The sequence below is a fragment of the Anguilla anguilla genome, chromosome 4 (genome assembly GCF_013347855.1).
Source record: "Anguilla anguilla isolate fAngAng1 chromosome 4, fAngAng1.pri, whole genome shotgun sequence".
Classification (NCBI taxonomy): Eukaryota; Metazoa; Chordata; class Actinopteri; order Anguilliformes; family Anguillidae; genus Anguilla; species Anguilla anguilla.
Genome location: NC_049204.1, coordinates 34580895 through 34596781, shown reverse-complemented (window position 1 = coordinate 34596781; position 15887 = coordinate 34580895).

The window sequence follows — 15887 nt, the reverse complement described above, 5'->3', positions numbered from 1 at the left end:
GATATTCTAGCCTTGTGCTCTGTGCATACTGGGAGATACTCTGCTTTTGATAAGATGTCCTGCTGATCCACTGTTTTCCCACTGAGGCCCATCTCCTCTCTTCCTTGTTCTTGGTACACTGGCCAAAACCCTCATCACTCCTGTCTGATAGCAGCGTCATTTATATTCGGCATCACTGCCCAGAAAAATATCCTATTTGTAAAAACCTGTAAGCCCTTGTGACCCATAAAAATGATGAAAGTACCTATCTCTGTGAAATGCAGTGCCTTCCCACAACTGCAGTTGATTTTCTGTGTGTGTGCATGCGTGTGTGTGTGTGTGTGTGTGTAAACCAAAACCATGTGATGTTCCACAAATGCTTCCAGAATCCAGAGGAGCAGGAAATGAAAACCATGAAATGGAAAAGAAAATCTGCGAATGAATTCCTAGATCAGATGCCACATAGGGCTACATTTCACCTTGATTGCTGCTTGAATGGGCTGGCAGCGGAGGCATACCTGCGTGCAATTAAAATGAGCTGATAATGGCTGATGCAAGCCAGGGCTACGGCGGGAGAATTGTTGCTGTGTGCCATAAAGATTTCCCGCTTGTACAAACATAATCAAACCCTTGTCCAGGCACTCGGGGGCCCAGCTGTAGGCCCTCCAAATATAACAGGTTGGCCATGTGCTAAATTTGCCAAAGCAGGATCACAGCCAGGGCTACGCTCACCTGTACTTTCAGGGTCTCTTCAAAAATGTGGGACCATTTTGATTCATGTGTGACTGAATCCTTGCCTTACAATAAACATCTAGTGATGAAGTACATATTTGCCCCAAAAAATCAAGACACTGTTGCTAGGGAATATTGTTATTGAAACAAATAAGGAGCGGTTGCATTACTTTGTGATTTGGCCCTATGGATAGTGACACCTAACAGAAAGGAGCTGTGAGAGAGATACTGTATTATGCCCTGTTTCTATTCATATCTCCTCTCCTGGTTTCCAGGAATTAGACTGATAGTGTAGTACAGTGGTGCTGTTGTCACATATCTCTGTGAAAGATAGTTATCCTGAACTATTTCAGCTGAATAAATTAATTACATATAGAAAATAGTGTAATTTGCTGAGCTGAGGATGCTAAGCAGGTAAATAAGATGACATAATAGATTGTATTTCAAGGACCAGGGATTTTGGCCATTTTTTCCCATTTTATTGGTCACTCACAGAACACCTTAAGAGCTTAAGTTTGATGGAGAAATCGATCCAGGCACTTCCAGATGAATCCTTGGAAAATACAAGTTCAGCCCCCATGCTGAAACACTGAAGACTAGCTTGATGGTCACATGACATGGCTGGAGTGATGTGGTTTGGGCTTGACTCCCTCTCCAAGCCCTCTCGGTGAGCTCACGGGAATGGGCACTGCTGAGCCAATCAGATGATGTTGGCATTTAGAGCACACAAAACCCATGCATCTCCCAATTTCCCACACAGTCATGAGAGCAGCCCACAGAAGACTGATTCATTCTGGAGGAGGCAAAGTGGGCAAAATGTGAAACAGAAACTTATCAAAGTAATACTGGTGGAGGACTCTTCATGCAGACTATTGAAAAAATAGATCTGACCCTGGTGCAGCCTGGCAGTACATACAATGCTCAGTGTGGTCCCATGATATACAAGGGAATGCTACCAATTTTGGGAGGAAGAACATTGGCTAAATACATTAGGCCTCATCCATACATCATGCATATGATGAGATTTGATCATGAATTGTCCTTACAAATGTTTTCATAAATATTTTAGTATTCTGAAATATGATTGTTCTTTGGTACGATTGAAATGCACGAATGTTTAGAAACATGGATTACGGTTAGGTTTGCGCTTAGGGTTAGGGTTACATTTTTTTAAAAGTTCAATTTAATCATTGGGAATCTTTCCTTCTTTTGCACAGGCTTACCAAGAAAGGGTCTAACCTCTTCCTAAAATCTAATTTGGCCTGATTTTCTGGAATCATCATTGTTACCCTGACCCCTCTTAAAAACTGACCCCTCGAGCCTCTCTCCTCCAGGGGGACTTCAGTTGAGCATAACATTACATCAACTCATGAGTCAAAAAATGAATTAATTATACACATAATAATAATGATAATAATGATAATAATAATAATAATAATAATAATAATAATAATAATAATAATAATAATAATAAAGAAAACACACCAAATATTGCAAAAAAACAGTAACCGGGTTACGGTTTGGGTGAGAGTTATGATTACGGTTTGATAAATTAACATTGGCGATTGTTTTTAACTTGGCTGGATCTACGGATTGTGAGGAAAAAAGACCAAACAGCCAAACAGTTCAAAAGTTACTGGCAAAAATCTAACATCAAATTTGGCCTGTTGGTGGTGCTAGATGGGTTGATGAACTGACTCTAGTGTTAGTGTCTGGATACCTTGACCTGCCCTCTATCAATCTGCTAATTTTCACAAAAATCCATAAAGTGTCTCTATGGGCTGCCATAGACTCCCATGGAAGAAACTGTGTATAATGAAAAATTCTAACAGTTACAATAGATGTCTGTGCACCATTGGCGTTTGACCCCTAATAACACAGTAACTGTTAGAGACAAAACTAATAAAGTATATTAAGCCGTTAAGATTTTCAGACAAATGCTCAGGCTATAAGTGGCAACAGTCCTGCCACTGTGTACCTGAACAACAAAGGCTGATCTCAGACTACTCTAATCACAGTTATCAGAACCAGCCCCAATAATATCAGAAACAATCCCTTTTATCCTGGTGTCAAACAGACTAATTTTTTTTTAAAGAACTTTTCCATTTTCTAGCAGAATGGAGCTTAAAAACAAGAGGAAGGAAAGTACACATCTATGAGTGTTTGGAGAGAGCTGCAGGTGGAACAGGCGATGCTGCTCATGCCAACGCATCGTCATGCCATTACACTATGATACCTTTACATTAACACACCATGTCACCATTGTACCACCAAGACTCCGCCCCCGATATATTAGCCACATGCCTGTCTGAAGGGTTATCTCCTACAGGGGAAATGCCACTGCTCAAGAGCACAAATAATATAGATGCACAGAGGCAAGACCATCCTGAGGGGAATCTATTCTCTGCGAGGTCTTTATCCTCTGTCTGAGACCGAGACAATGACACCACACAAAAATGCACATTCTCTCTCTCTCTCTCTCTCTCTCTCTCTCTCTCTCACACACACACACACTTTAACACAGGCTCACACACACACACACACCTGTGTATGCTGAGAGTATTCTTGGAACCTCCACAGTCTGCTGTGAGGTTAGCAGCACCCTCTCCCAGGGCAAAGAGCTGTCTAATAGCATTCACCTTCAGAGAGCCAGTATGTAAGGTGGCAGCCTCGCCATTAGGGGACGTCACAGTGAATTACAGTCAGGACATTGCGTGAGGGGGAAGACCACGCCATCCCTGGTTAACCTGGGAGGAGCCCTGGTCATGCCCCCTCAGGTCTGAGAGAACATTCTAGACATGCCCATTTGCTTAGAAATGCTATCTAACAAAACCTATGCTTCAAGATTTTTTAAATTGCAAAACTATGCATTGCAGATCTTTGCCAAGAATATTCTCAGAGTGCTGAAAACGAAGAGTACGTGTGTCCACAATGTTAAATAATGTTGAACACATTTGAGCAAAAAATTGCAAAGTAACTCATGAAATAAAAATTATTTTATTTCTCGCCTGAAAGCCTAATTGCGGAGAACTGGCCAAATCTGATGGTGCTGAGTATTGTGGGAATTATTTGATCATTGATAATCAAGGAAAATGATTGAAAACAGGTCAAGACCAATAATCAGTTTAAGAAGAGGTTTTCCGCACCAGCAATTTTCAGCTTAGCAGTCACCACTGCTTTAGAGTAAGAAACCCCAGTGGCGTGCCCTTTCTCTACCCAAGAGGAGAGTGAGTCACCAGCAGCCTCCACTTTACATCATTGCACTTCCCAGCATTCTCATCGGGAGAACACAAAATCCTTTTTCTGTGGTTTGTGCTTCATCTCCTTAACTCATACACTGCTCCCATGAGCTGTTCTGTCCCTCTGTGCAGTACCAGGGCACTTTGACATGGCGATCACTCCCCCCCCCCCCCCAAAGATCATGAATCTTTGCCATCTTATTGATTTTAAAGCCAGTAAAGAGTACTAAAGTATTGTTCTTAGAAGACCAGCAACTGGCAGATTTAAGTGATATTTGTTATGTAAAGACAGTTAAGATGAAATATAATATTGATCAGATAGTTATTGTTAGAATATATTTATTTTTCAAAAGTTTTGTCCCTGTAACGAGTGAGGGTTTGTTAATTATCCATCCTAATGCTAGTAGTTTTTTCTACTGTTCTTTACATTCTCTCTTTGTTATTTTTTTCCCTCTTGCTATCTTTATAGATAGTGCACAACAGGCGATGATGTTACTGCTAGGAATAAAACAATGGAAGGAGAAGCTAAATTGTTTTGGGTGAACAGCTGTCCATTTTTGAAAAAGTATTGATTGAAGAGCACCCTTCAATTCAGAGAACTGGTTTAGATCCATTCTGTTCTAATTAGAATAGTGTGCTAATGTGTGTGTGTGTGTGTGTGTGTACATATTTGTGTAAGAGAGAGAAAGAGAGAAAGTTTATTCACATGGCATCATGTAGGGCTGTAATGAAGACGAGGCCTATTTGCCCTATTTACATGACTTTTTGGTTTCTTCAGTTATTCCTCAAGTATGTGCACATTACTGCTTTCCAGAAAATTACAGCTCTGCAAACCACAGGCCAAACATTCAGACTCAATGTAATGTTGTGACAATAACTTTGAATCCTCTGCTTCAGAATGTTTTAATGTCATATTTTCTAAGCACCCTTCTATACTCTGCAATGTAGTTCATCCAACTTGGACTTTTTCATGGCTGAGCTGTTGATTTGGCTTTTTTAGTTAGCTGGGGGATTGACAGAATGAATAACCACAGGAGAAAGGGGTGTGTGGTCAAGGGAAAAGCATACACTCCTATATTTGTGCATATACAAGTACTATCCTTATGTACAAGGTGAGAACATGGAAGGTATGAACAGATAATTGTCATGCCGAAACCATTCACAGACTTTCTGAAATGCAAATTTCCTGTTTCATTTTATACAGGCGAGTAATTGGAAAAAATCCCCGGCACCCCGATTGGCCAAAATGGTGTCTATTAGCAGTTGTGATTGCAGTACCGGCTGGCTCTTGAATGCCATATGTGTCACAACGCATTAGCATAGTCCAGGTGCCCATATGGTTTAACCTTGTGTGCAGAGCGGGGAGAAGTAATGAGCAGGTGGGGCTGTGACCTCCGCTAAACTCATCAGTATTCTCATCAGCTAAGTGATATTTGAAAATGACTCAACACGTTTCAATTAATGAAGTTCTAGTAGGCTTGTATCACAGCCAGTCTGTCTTCCACGTTAAAAACCAATGACTAATCACAGACATCAGAGGAAATATTGAATGAGAAAGTAGTGGGACAGGGCACAGTCAGATTAATATGTTTATTAGTACTGCGCTCTGATGGAATAAGGTTCTCTGGAGGGAAGTTTAGTACTAATTATGGGAGTCGAGGCTTCATGACCCTCTTAATGGGAGGACCTAGCATATGCTGCCAATCACAGGCGGGTACAAACTAATCCAAATATCTCTATAGCAAAACACTACAACTCTTTCGAATCATAGAGACACCAGTGTCGTGATACAGAAGCTCTGCCCAGTTTGAATTTTAAGAAGCTTCACTATCACAAGCGTGCAGAAGCATTTTGCCGATCTGCTTTATTGTATTAAGAAATCCCAGTTGTGCCAACTACAGTTTTGTCAGATGAATTATTATTCCTGGGAGATCACAACGGCAGGATACAGTTGCCATCTTGCCAGTTGTGTACTGTGCTACAGCTGGCCGAGTTCCTCTGCTCCTCCATGTTTGTGTCAGGCAGCCACAGGCTACCAGTTATCATGAGTAGAAGGTACAGCTGTTCTCCGGTGTGCTCAAGTGCCTCACCTGCACAGCTCCTTGCAAACATGCAGGGGGAACAGCTGTAACTCCATGGGCTGATTCCATATCAGTTTTTTAAAACCACCATCAGGAGATAACCTGTACTCTGGAGTAAAAAATGACCTTGATGCCAAAAACCTCAAACGAAACAACAGAGCGCTCTTTGTTCAGAAAGACAAAACACAATTGTAGGTCATGTCATTTGAAAGGGCGTGCGGAATTACAAAAATCTGCTTTCAGTCTCAATAGTTTTAACAGTTGGAGCCTTTGTCACAGCAGACATGTTCTCCATGCTGCATAAAAAGTGACAGGCAGGTACAGTTAACTGTAATCACTCTACTGTATGACTGGGGCCTCAGCTCCCTTGAACTCACCTCAACCACAGACGCAGCGACACACAGCGCTGGATAATTAACCCACTTCACTACAACATTCAGTGGACAAAAGAAGCTCTCAGCCATTCACTGTGAGCCAGATGCAAAAAACAAGGGCATTGATTTTCATTCTCTCGCCCTGTATGAATTCCAGCAGCAGATGGGTACTTGTGAATAGAGATATAAGTTTGTCAGAAAACCAGCCTAGTGAACACTGTTTGAAAAATTGAAAATTGGACCTCAGTGTCATAAAAGAATCAGCAGCACTCTCGTCAATAGTGAAATGTATTGTATTTTAGTGAAATTAAAATTTATGTATTTAATATTTAAACACTTATATATAATATAATTTGTATAAATAATTGTCAATTAATATGGGAAATTTTAATATTTTTTTGCTGCTAGGTTCTGAACTATAGTAAACACATTGATATTGTAATCTCCACCACCACCAACATGAAGTATGCCTCTTATCTGTCTATGATTCACTAGCCCAAAGGACAATGGCTGCAGCCGATGTCTCACAGACAGCCAATCAGCAGGGAGATTGTAAAGAGGTAAAGAGGAGACTGGGTCATGTCCAAGGCGGAAAAGTGCACAGTGTGGGATTATGCACTGTCTGTTTAAATGTAGGGCATCCAATAACAATGAACAGAGGGCAGTACCGTATGCTTGGTGCTGAGTGGGTGGGAGGGGTCATCAATGATTTGACAAGCAAGACTGAGTGTGTGTCCTTGGACAGGGATGCATTTAAGGAAGAATATTCCCTAAATTTTTCCTCTCATATTATTTTATTTAATCTGTTGTGGTTTTGAACAGAAACGTCACCATTTAATACTGAATGTCAGCACTGCCTGTATGAAGCTTCTTTCATCCATTATGAAGGTCTGAAGCTTATGCATGAAGAATAACCTCTGATGGCTTTTAATGTAATGCGCATTCCATGATAATTTGACGTTGACGGGGTTAAGGAACTTGTATTTTGACGCTGTCTTCAATTCAGTGTTTTTTAGTTTTGAAATAGCTCTGATATTGATGTCTAATGTGTCAAGGCATCATTGTTACTTGTTAAATGTCTTACTGGGGCTGCGTCATCTGCTAATTTTAAAAGTGAGTGCCTACTATAGTGAGTTGAAGGGAAAAACTGACTTTGTTTGCATTGGCTCTGAGAATGTTCACTAGCCTTCCCCATGGTTTCTGCTGCTCACAGTATCCTGGTGAATACACTATTGAGTTCCATGTGTTTTCAGTCTGTAGATTTACTCTCGATAACAGTGTCTGCTGATGGGTACATGTGATATATTTTAATGTCATGGTGCCCGTGTGATGTTAGTCTTTACTCTTCATAACACTGTCTGCTGATGGGCGCGTGCAATGTAATTTAATGTCATGGTGATGAGCAGGAGGGAAGATGGGAATGCATATGCCTTCATGTAACGCATGACATCATATCTTCATGTCACGTCATTAACATGATGCTCCGTACCAGTAACGGATGTTTCTAGAAGCAGCGAGGAAGATGAGTTAAGGAGGACGAAGGTGAATGACGGTCCCTGACCGTCAGCAGCCCTCGTGCGTGAAGCGCCCGGCTCTGAACAGCAACACCATAATTTATTACTGCTCGACGTTGAAGAGGACAAATCCATGGCTGCGGTGTCGTGAGTGATGGCGGCTGCCTCCATTCTCAAAGTGTCCTTCAGATTTTCTCGTCATAAAACGGCGACCATTTTAACCCCCTTTCCCTCAATTGCTCCGGTCATGCAGGAGACAGTGAGCGAGCGGGAGGGGCGTGAAAGGACGGTCTGTGGGGGTCTGTCTGTTTCGCATTATTGAGGAGATGAGCTGAGCTTCGATCAGAGCCCCCCTCCGAGCTCCACCCGAGGCGCGGGAACAGCTCTGCTAGCTGACAGCAGCCATTAGCTCAGGTAAAGAGAAGAAAGGGAAGCTCCTCCGGGCACCTGAGAAGACAGCATGCACCCCGAGGCCACGGATTTGCTCCCCGGGTGGCTCAGACCACTGCTCTCTCTCACCTCAAATGAATGCTGATGCTGCTGTTTTCATTAACAGCTGAACTGGTGATCCCTCAACCAAGAATAACACCTCCAGTAAATCAGGTTTGGCCACCGGACCATGTCATTTCTGTTTAAAACATAATGTCGCAGTCATACTTGTATTCTATAAGGTGTGCGCACTTCACACATTAGGATTGACCTGAAGACTGTTCTGGCTACAAACATCATCCTATGCCTGCATTTTATCAACCACATCCCCCATTTTAGAAATATGACTGTACCAGAAATATCTGTATGTGTTTTGTGATTTTGTTGAATATGACATTGGCATTAAAAGGACACTGATTAATACGCGGTCCTGGAGGCCCACCGCAATGAGCCGTGGAGGCTGAGAGCTCCTCATTTTCCTGTTGAGCCCACGGGGTTCTCCAAACGCTGAGCTATACCCCACCACAAGCCCAGCAGGTAGAGTGTCCCACTCACAGCACAGAGAGTGTCAGTGTAGGAGAGGCATAAAGGTGATCACTTTTTAGAGCTTGTTTATACTAGTTTTCAATGTGGCTTTGCTTTATATATGAATACAAAATCAGTTTTTTTCCTGCAGCAAATCTTGATTGATTTGAGGAGGGCAGTTAGATTCATATGTAAGGTAACTAATAAAAAAATCTATGCATGGGAGCAATAATAGTCTGTCCCATTGTCATTTGCTTCTGATGTGACGTCGGCTGTTGAAACAAAGCAGCACGGGATGGTGAGCCATCGGTATGGAAACCCTATCCCAGGCAAGGAATCTTGGGATACTTTGGCTGTCGGCACCTCATCCACTCAGCAGCCAGCACCGAGAGCGGCGAGCCCCCGCCGCCAGACGCCGGGAATTTTGTTTTTCAGGAGACAGAAAGGCTCTGGAGGAATATCACCCTTTCCGTGCTTCAGCAGCGTCCAAGGGTTCGCTGGCCAATCATTGGCCTTGAAAAGCAGCTCGTTGGAGCTCAGAGTCTTTTCGCAATGGGAGAGATGTCAAAACTCCACGCATAAATCTGCCGTGCGATGGCAGCCATATCTGAGAAAGAGCTGCGCAGAGGGGAAAAAATGACTTTGCCTAACAGGGAAACATATATTTATACACGCGCGCTTCAATCTTCACTTCTGCACGGCAGTGGCTCTGTGTGTTCGGGGACCGCAGAGCTAATTCACTGGGCGGGGACAGAAAAATGTTTTTTATAATCTGGTGAATAGCATGCATGGTTCGGAGAGTGATCCTGATGAAAGATGAAAGAACGCCGCAGCCTCAGTGATTTGCACTTTGCAGAACAGGTGAGAGAGAGAGCTGCCATATGGCCAATCGTTTATATAATAATAAACTTCATATACGGCACGAGCGGGGCTGCGCGCTGCCACTGTTCGTCAGAGTTTCGCACTATTTCTGGTCTGCCTTCTGGGTTGGGACAGGGTGCACACGCTCAAGTGCTTTTCGGAGGTTGTGTGATTTCCATCATTTGGTTCAAACTTCCTGCAGGAGAAGTCAAAAAGGGAAGCGCAGGGTCAATGGAAACTCAATCAAAATAATTGGTTTCAATACACTGAATGGCCCGGTCTTATCATCACACGCTCTTGTGTACTTATGAAAGGCGGCAGAAGAAAGGTAATTAGGCCCATGCTTTCATGTAATCACTGGATATCTGATGTGCGTTACCAGCTTCTCTGTCACGTTTTAACACACTTTTGTCCAATGAGATGGCTGCGCATTACCACGTCATGGACCACTGGGGCTGCCCAGAGAACAGCGCATGTGAGACACCATTCAAAAGTTTTTCCACTGCCATGTGTCTTTCACATAAACTGATTTACCCATCTCACTGACAAAGAGGGAGAGCGGTTGGCAAGGTGGCAAGAAAGAAACAAAAACCCTCTTTTTGCAGGAGCAGGTGTAAAACTATCTTCCCTCCGTCTGAGTGGGCTGGGCTGGAGGGTTTAATGCCTCTGAGACCCTTTTCTGGACTCAACTTACAGTGGGCAGGACCTCAAATAAAACAGTCCCATGAAGACAGGAGCTCAGGGCAGGGCTCCAGTTACCCTGAAGTGAGGGCAGCTGTTCTAGCACAGCTTAACTGAGAGGACTGGACACAGACTCCCTCAGAGATATTATACCTTGAAGTCTATACACACTGTACCTCAGAGATACTGTACCTTACAGTCTACACACACTGTATCTCAGAGATACTGTACCGTACAGTCTATACACACTGTATCTCAGAGATACTGTACCTTACAGTCTATACACACTGTATCTCAGAGATACTGTACCTTACGGTCTACACACACTGTATCTCAGAGATACTGTACCTTACGGTCTACACACACTGTATCTCAGAGATACTGTACCTTACAGTCTATACACACTGTACCTCAGAGATACTGAACCTTACGGTCTATACACACTGTACCTCAGAGATACTGTACCTTACAGTCTATACACACTGTATCTCAGAGATACTGTACCTTACAGTCTATACACACCGTATCTCAGAGATACTGTACCTTACAGTCTATACACACTGTATCTCAGAGATACTGTACCGTACAGTCTATACACACTGTATCTCAGAGATACTGAACCTTACAGTCTATACACACTGTATCTCAGAGATACTGTACCTTACAGTCTACACACACCGTATCTCAGAGATACTGTACCTTACAGTCTATACACACTGTATCTCAGAGATACTGTACCTTACAGTCTATACACACTGTATCTCAGAGATACTGTACCTTACAGTCTACACACACTGTATCTCAGAGATACTGTACCTTACAGTCTACACACACTGTATCTCAGGGATACTGTACCTTACAGTCTATACACACTGTATCTCAGAGATACTGTACCTTACAGTCTATACACACTGTATCTCAGAGATACTGTACCTTACAGTCTACACACACCGTATCTCAGAGATACTGTACGTTATGGTCTACACACACTGTATCTCAGAGATACTGTACCTTACAGTCTATACACACTGTATCTCAGAGATACTGTACCTTACAGTCTATACACACTGTATCTCAGAGAGGTCCCTTACATACACTTTACCTAAGAGCAATACATTTTATGCTTACAGTGTGCACAAACTACCTCAGAGAGATCCCTTACACAGTTACACTCCAAACACATTCTATGGAGTAAATAAACCCATTCATCAAAGCTTCCTCCGTGTAAGTATATTCTGTCTGATTCCCCATGCATTGTCAGCACGCAGATTATGAAGGATGAATACTACATTTCTTCATTTAAAGATCAGATGAAATGCTGGGCGGGGCCCTCAAAGCTTAAAAAATTGGTCACGGATCCATTTCTCCCCCTGAAAACCCAGGAGGATCCACGCAAAGAAGTGATACATACAATGACGTACCTCGGATACACGGTGTGTTCAGAGTCATGTTCAGCATTCACCGAGCGGAGCTGCAACATGACCCTTGTGTCTGGCCGGCTGGATGATGATATGTGACCTGGATAAGTGGAGCAGGGAGGGGAGAGCCAACGCTCCAGTGCTCAGCCACAGCTGTGGGCTGCTGCCGAGGGGCCTGATGTCACGGGTCACAGGCGTCCGTGGAGAAGGTGGTGCAGAAACAAGATCTGCAGACATATGAAGAGAGGTAATAACCCACTACCCCTGCACCCACCACCTATGGCCCCCTGCAGATACTGGCCTGTGAAAGGAGAGCAGCAGAGGGTGAAGAGAAGAGGAAGAGGAGAGGAAAGAAGGGGTGACCGTGGAAGGGCAGAAGTGGTGGGGAAACGAAAACGAGGAAGAGATAGAGAAAAGGAGTGAAGGGTGAGTGGTCAGCAGACGAGGGAGAGAGGAAGGAGGAGGGGAAAGAAAGAGATGTTATGGGAACAGAGGAAAGGCAGGTCAGGAAGAGGCATGGCGAGCGGAAGAGAGATAAACAGAAGAAAGGGCAGGAAAAACAACCGAGGGAGTGTGAGGGGCAGCCGGTGGTGTGAGGAGTCACAAGGAGAGGTGAGAGTGGAAACAATGGGACAGTGAGGTAGAAGGGGAAAGGTACAGTCAGCTGACGAGTGAGAGGCGGAGAGGAGGAGATGGAGGGTGGAGTAGTAACAGGAGAAGGAGGGGAGAGGTGAAGGGGGGCTATGGATGCGGAGAGAGGGGCACGTGTGACCTCACCAGCACTCCGGGGTGACACCGCACACACGCAGGCCTGGACTCTCATTTACAGGGGCCCGTAAGATGACCCCTGTGACCAGATGGCGGGGGGTGATGGAAGTCCCAGGGCAGGCAGAATGCACTTAAACACAGCCCCCCTGCACTGGAAGCAGCAGGGAAGAGGAGAGATGCACATACAGAAATCAGTCTCAGGTTTCTCTCCTAATGGAACTGTGTTTTTCCCTCCCTTCGGTTCTTAGTTTGAAATTATCCTGCTCTGACATAAACCTTTTTCTTTCTTTTTTTTTTTTGATGAAACAAAAACAAAAACTGAAACAGGGAAGGCCACAAAGAGCAAACACTGGGATCGGAAACTATTTTTTTCAGACATAGATGAATGCAATTCAAATTCAAACAACATTTTGGTTACACTGTGGTTCACGTGTTAGTTTGGCTAAGATTAACTGAACAGTCTGGTGTTGTCATTAAACTTTCTTAAGTTTCTTATGTCGCTTATGTTACAAAAAGAAATGCAACTGAATACAGGGGCCGTAAAATGAAATATATTTGAGTTCCTGTGTTACTGTTTTCTCATTTGAACTAAATGTAATCAATACTCAAAGGCCTTAACCAGAATACATAAATCTTTGCAAAGAATGCTTGTACAATGACTTAAGGTGCCATTTTCTCATCAGAAGCCAGTAACTGGATCAGGTTAGCTGGTTTCAGTCCTCACACTAAAGCAGCTCAGACTTTTAGATGCTGCTGTGAAGTATTCTGAACTGAGAAACTCATCCTAGGCCCTACCCTGTGTTTTCTCTGTCTTTAGCAATACCATCCAATCAGATTTACCCTCTTTCCGTTCATTTGCACAATGAGCAAGTGGCCATCTACACAGCAATGTGCTGTAGAGACAATGCTAAACAAATAGATTTTCCCAATAATCATTCCTTCATACAGCCTTGTGTCACGTCACACAATGGCCTGTGTCATACAATGTGGGATGTTGTAGCTAGCACTGTGCCCAGCCCTGTGCCACAAATAACAGCATGCCCAGTGCCACATTCTCTGCCACACCCTCTGCTGCACATTGTGCCCTCCCTCTTCCTATTCTCTCCTTCCATTCCCCTCTCCTGTTCTGCCTCCATCTCCATCAAACATGCCCTGCGCAGAAGTGAACTCCACTTCCCGATGCTGTCAGATCTCCTGGAGCTGACGGGTGACACAAGAGGATGCCCTGCCAGCCAGAACCTCTTCCCACTCCTTTGATCAGAGTCACCAGTCAGATTCTCAAGAGAGACAGGGAGAAGAAGAAGGTGTGCGAGCGCTGCGTCACTTTGCTTCAATTATTAATCACGACAAAAAGTGCTGAGTGCGTGGGTTAAAGTGGGCTGTCAGCCAAGCTGAGTATCTCTTCTCCTGGCCCATGACTGATGGGAAATACAGCACTGGCTCCAGCACTGGCTCCTTATCCTCGCTAGTCTGTAGCAGCTCTCAGGAGCCGATGCTGTGGGATTCAGGCCAGCTGAACATACCCGCGTGAAATATTTGTATGCAGTAAAACTGATTTAATCCTAATATACAGTACTGTATGTAACACACAAATATGCTAAATATGGTATTGGTGGTGTGGAATATAGAAGGTAAAAAAATAATCAATACTGTCAATCACACAAGGCAACCCTGGTCCTGGCCTGTCAGATGTTTCAGGTTTTTGCTCCTTTTAAACCCCTAACTCCATAATCGGATTAATTATGAGGCTCAATGAATGCAGATGACCATGTGGTGGAGGAGCTCAGTGCTTCACCATTCTGACTCTTAATCCATCCAACAAGGGTGTGCTGGTTCAACCATATAAGTCATTTTATAAGTATCTGGTTCTCTTACTAATGTACCAGTCAGTGAAAGAGTATGGTCACTTTTCCAGTTATACATTTGTGTTAGACAATAAAAAACTGTTCATAGCACAGATTTAGCACCGTAGTGGTTCAGGCCAGTTAAACCTATTTTCTATACATGACATAATAGAGTGGCTTAACATACAAGAACCCTTCTGTCTCCAGAAGGGCCAGCAGCAGTGTAGCAATGCCCACAAAGATTTCATGAGCATCATTCCAGGCCCTCTAAACCAGTGTATCCCTCTGACCACAAGAAGCTACACTACATTTACGCATGTGGATACCTGAACATCACACCCACGTGTTGTTGTACTTGTTGAACATCTCATTTAAAAATCATGGGCTCTAATATGGAGTCGGAGTTGCCGCTGTAACAGCCTCCACTCTCCAGAGAAGGCTTTCCAGTAGATTTTGGAACATGGCTGCGGAGATTCTCTTCTATTCACCCACAAGAGCATAAGTGAGGTTGGGCACTCATGTTGGGGGCAAGGCCTGGCTCACAGTCGGCATTCATCCCAGAGGTGTTTGATAGGGTAGAGGTCAGGGCTCTGTGCAGGCTAGTCACGTTCTTCCAGACCAAGCTCTTTCTTTGTGCATGGGGGTATTTTCATTCTGAAACAGGAAAAGGCCTTTCCAAAACTATTGCCACTAAGTTCAAAGTTCACAATTCTCTACAATGCCTTGGTATGCTGTAGCATTTAGATTTCCCTTCACTAGAACTAAGGATCTAGACTGCCAGATAGTGAAGTGTGATTCATCACTGCAGAGAACGCGTTTCCATTGCGTCCAATGGCGGTGTGCTTTACACAACTCCAGCTGACGCTTGGCATTGCACATGGTGATCTTTTGTGTGCAGCTGCTCGGCCATGGAAACTCATTTCATGAAGCTCTCGACAAACTTGTGCTGACATTGTTCTCAGAGGTAGTTTGGAACTCTATAGTGAGTGTTGCAACTGAGGACAGATGATTTTTACACGCTACTCACTTCAGCACTTGTCAGTCTCGTTCTGTGTGCTTGTGTGACCCACCACTTCGTGGTTGAATTTTTATTGCTCCTATACATTTCCACTTCACAATAACAACACTTACAGTTGACTGGGACAGCTCTAGCAGGGCAGAAACTGACTTCTTGGAAAGGTGGCATCCTATGACAGTGCAGCATTGAAAGTCACTGAGCTCTCCAGTATGACCCATTCTGCTGTCAATGTTTGTCAGTGCAAATGGCTGTATGCTTGATCTTATGCACCTGTTAGCAATGGGTGTGGATGAAATAGCCAAAACCACTCATCAGAAGGGGTGTCCACATACTTTTGGAAATGTAGTGTATCTGTCCCCACGTGAAGCAGCTGATAAGAAGAGGTTTTATTAACAGAGCTGGTTGGAAGGGCTTGCGAGTGAGC